Here is a 4,398-nt window from a genome sequence, read left to right on the forward strand (position 1 = left end):
GAGACATGCAAAGCTCCCACTATACCACTTATATCATATGGCACTATATCACAAGAAAACACAATACTCAGAGTTACTAAAAATAAAGGTATTTTATTTTAGTGACAATATGACAAAAGTATATCAGAGTATATACTCCCTTAGGAGGTAAGTAATATACACAAAATATACACACAAACCAAAATCCGGTAAGTAAACAGTTAGAAAAGTAGTGCACATACTGTAGAACACAATAGAATGCAATAGGAGGAAATAGGCCTAGGGGCAACACAAACCATATACTCCAAAAGTGGAATGCGAACCACAAATGGACCCCAAGCCTAGTGTAATGTGTAAAGGGTTCTGGGAGTGTAAGAAAACACTAAGGGTGTCCAAGATACCCCACCCCAAGACCCTGAAAAGTAGGAGTAAAGTTACCCTACTACCCCAGAGAGACAGTAAAGTCAAGATAGGGGATTCTGCAAAGACAACAACTGGCTGCAAAGTACTGAAGACGGATTCCTGGACCTGAGGACCTGCAAAGGAAGGGGACCATGTCCAAGAGTAACGCAAGTGTCCGGGGGGGGGGGGGCAGGAGCCCACTAAACCCCGGATGAAGGTGCAAAAAGGGCTGCCTCCAGGTGGAAAAAGCTGGAAATTCTGCAACAACGGAAGGTGCCAGGAACTTCTCCTTTGGTCAGAAGATGTCCCACGGCATGCTGGAGTTGTTTCCACGCAGAAAGACCGCAAACAAGCCTTGCTAGCTGCAAGCGTCGGGTTGAGGATTTTGGGTGCTGCCAGGGCCCAGGAAGGACCATGAGGTCGCCCCTTGGAGGAGGAGACAGAGGAGGTGCTCAGCAATACAGCGAGCCCATGCAGAAGCAGGCAGCACCCACAGAAGTACCTGAGCAGGCGTTCAGAAGATCTGAGCACGGCGGTTGTCTCAGCACAACAAACGGGGCTCTCACAAAGTAGGCGTCCAACTCAGCGAGTTGGGCAATGCAGGACGGAGTGCTGGGGACCTGGGCTATGCTGTGCATGAAGGAAGTCTTGCAAAAGGGCACAGAAGCTGTATCAGCTGCAGTTCACACAGTACACAGCCTTACTGTCTGGCTTGGGGAGGCAAGTACTTACCTCCACCAACTTTGGACAGAAGGGCCACTGGACTGTTGGGAACGCTTGGATCCAGCTCCTGTGTTCCAGGGACCACGCTCATCAAGATGAGAGGGGACCCAGAGGACCGGTGATGCAGAAGTTTGGTGCCTGCGTTGGCAGGGGGAAGATTCCGTCGACCCACGGGAGATTTCTTCTTGGCTTCCAGTGCAGACAGCCCTCAGAGCATGCACCACCAGGAAACAGTTGAGAAAGCCAGCAGGATGAGGTGCTACAATGTTGCTGTTAGTCTTCTTGCTACTTTGTTGCAGTTTTGCAGGCGTCCTGGAGCAGTCAGCGGTCGATCCTTGGCAGAAGTTGAAGAGGGAAGTGTAGAGGAACTCTGGTGAGCTCCTGCATTCGTTATCTGGTGAGAAACCCACAGGAGAGACCCTAAATAGCCCTCAGAGGAGGATTGGATACAGAGACAAGTAAGCACCTATCAGGAGCGGTCTCTGACATCACCTGCTGGCACTGGCCACTCAGAGGTGTCCATTGTGCCCTTACACCTCTGCATCCAAGATGGCAGAGGTCTGGGACACACTGGAGGAGCTCTGGGCACCTCCCCTTGGGAGGTGCTGGTCAGGGGAGTGGTCACTCCCGTTTCCTTTGTCCAGTTTCGTGCCAGAGCAGGGCTGGGGGGATCCCTGAACCGGTGTAGACTGGCTTATGCAAGGAGGGCACCATCTGTGTCCTTCAAAGCATTTCCAGAGGCCAGGAGAGGCTACTCCTCTCAGGCCCTTAACACCTATTTCCAAAGGGAGAGGGTGCAACACCCTCTCCCAGAGTAAATCATTTGTTCTGCCTTCCTGGGACTGGGTGCCCAGGCCCCAGGGGGGCAGAAACCTGTCTCAGAGTTGGCAGCAGCGGTAGCTGCAGAGAAAACCCCAGAGAGCTAGTTTGGCAGTACCCGGGCTCTATGCTGGAGACCCGGGGATGCATGGAATTGTCCCACCAATACCAGAATGGTATTGGTGTGACATTTCCATGATCCTAGACATGTTACATGGCCATGTTCAGAGTTACATTGTGATGCTACATATAGGTATTGACCTATATGTAGTGCACGTGTGTAATGGTGTCCCCGCACTCACAAAGCCCAGGGAAATTGCCCTGAACAATGTGGGGGCACCTTGGCTAGTGCCAGGGTGCCCTCACACTAAGTAACTTTGCACCTAACCTTCACTAAGTGAGCAGTAGACATATAGGTGACTTATAAATTACTTAAGTGCAGTGTAAAATGGCTGTGAAATAACGTGTACGTTATTTCACTCAGGCTACAGTGGCAGTCCTGTTTAAGAATTGTCTGAGCTCCCTATGGGTGGCAAAAGAAATGCTGCAGCCCACAGGGATCTCCTGGAACCCCAATACCCTGGGTACCTAGGTACCACATACTAGGGAATTATAAGGGTGTTCCAGTGTGCCAATCATAATTGGTAAAATTAGTCACTAGCCTGCAGTGACAATTTTAAAAGCAGAGAGAGCATAAACACGGAGGTTCTGGTTAGCAGATCCTCAGTGATACAGTTAGGCACCACACAGGGAACACATACAGGGCACACTTTATGAGCACTGGGGTCCTGGCTAGCAGGATCCCAGTGCCACAGGCAAAAACAAATATACATACAAGTAAAAATGGGGGTAACATGCCAGGCAAGATGGTACTTTTCTACACAACTCCCCCCCAAACGAGGGACAATAAAGCTAACCTTGCCCAGATGAGTCTTCATTGTCTAAGTGGAAATATCTGGAGAGTCCATCTGCATTGGAGTAGGTACTCACCGGTCTATGTTCCATTGTATAGTCCATTCCCTGTAGGGATATGGACCACCTCAACAATTTAGGATTTTCACCTTTCATTTGTTTTAGCCAAAGTAGAGGTTTGTGGTCTGTCTGAACAATAAAGTGAGTACCAAACAGGCATGGTCTCAACTTTTTCAGTGCCCAGACCACAGCAAAAGCCTCCCTCTCTATGGCAGACCATTGCTTTTCTATAGGGGTCAACCTCCTGCTGATAAAGGCAATAGGTTGATCCTGGCCCTCAGTATTAAGCTGCGATAGCACTGCCCCAATCCCCAATTCAGAAGCATCAGTCTGGACTATGAACTTTTTGGAGTGGCAAGGGCTTTTTAGGACAGGTGCAGAGCACATGGCCTGTTTGAGCTCATCAAAAGCTTTTTGACAGCTGGCTGTCCACAATACCTTTTTAGGCATCTTTTTACTAGTGAGGTAATTAAGAGGAGCTGCAATGGAGCCATAATGCTTGATAATCCTCCTATAGTACCCTGTGAGGTCTAAAAAGGCTCTCACCTGGGTTTGAGTTGTAGGGGGAGCCCATTCCATAATGGTCTGGATCTTCTCCTGCAGTGGTGCAATCTGTTCCCCACCTACCAGGTGGCCCACATAAATCACTTTCCCCTGCCCTATCTGGCACTTTGAGGCCTTGATAGTGAGGCCTGCCTTTTGCAGGCCCTCTAAAACTTTCCACAGGTGGACCAGGTGATCATCCCAGGTGGGGCTTAAAACAGCTATATCTTCTAGATATGCTGCACTAAAAGCTTCCAACCCTTGCAGGACTGTGTTCACCAACCTATGAAAAGTGGCAGGTGCATTCTTCAGACCAAAGGGCATCACAGTGAATTGATAGTGCCCTCCAATGGTTGAGAATACAGTTTTAGGTTTTGCATCTTCTGATAACTTAATCTGCCAATACCCTGCATTTAAATCAAAAGTGCTTAGATACTTGTCAGAAGCCAGCGTATCTATCAGCTCATCTGCCCTGGGTATAGGGTGAGCATCTGTCTTGGTTACCTGGTTTAGCCCTCTATAGTTAACACAAAACCTCATCTCTCTTTTTCGATCCTTACTGAGAGGTTTTGGAACCAGCACCACTGGGCTAGCCCATGGGCTTTCTGAAGGCTCAATCACTCCTAAGTCTAACATTTTCTGAACCTCTTGTTTAATGCAGTCCCTGACATGGTCAGGCTGCCTATAAATCTTACTTTTGACAGGTAAACTGTCTCCAGTATTGATTGTATGCTCACACCAAGTAGTGGTACCTGGAATCAGTGAGAAGAGTTCAGAAAACTGATTTAAACGATTTACAGTTATCTTTCTGCTCAGCAGTAAGACAATCTGCAAGTACTACTCCCTCCACTAAGCCATCAGCTTCAGTGGTGGAGAAGAGATCAGGGAGAGGGTCACTCTCTTCTTCCTGTCCCTCATCAGTTGCCATGAGCAGGGTGAGATCAGCCCTGTCATAGTAGG

Source organism: Pleurodeles waltl, chromosome 4_1 (genome assembly GCF_031143425.1).
Source record: "Pleurodeles waltl isolate 20211129_DDA chromosome 4_1, aPleWal1.hap1.20221129, whole genome shotgun sequence".
NCBI classification, from domain to species: Eukaryota; Metazoa; Chordata; class Amphibia; order Caudata; family Salamandridae; genus Pleurodeles; species Pleurodeles waltl.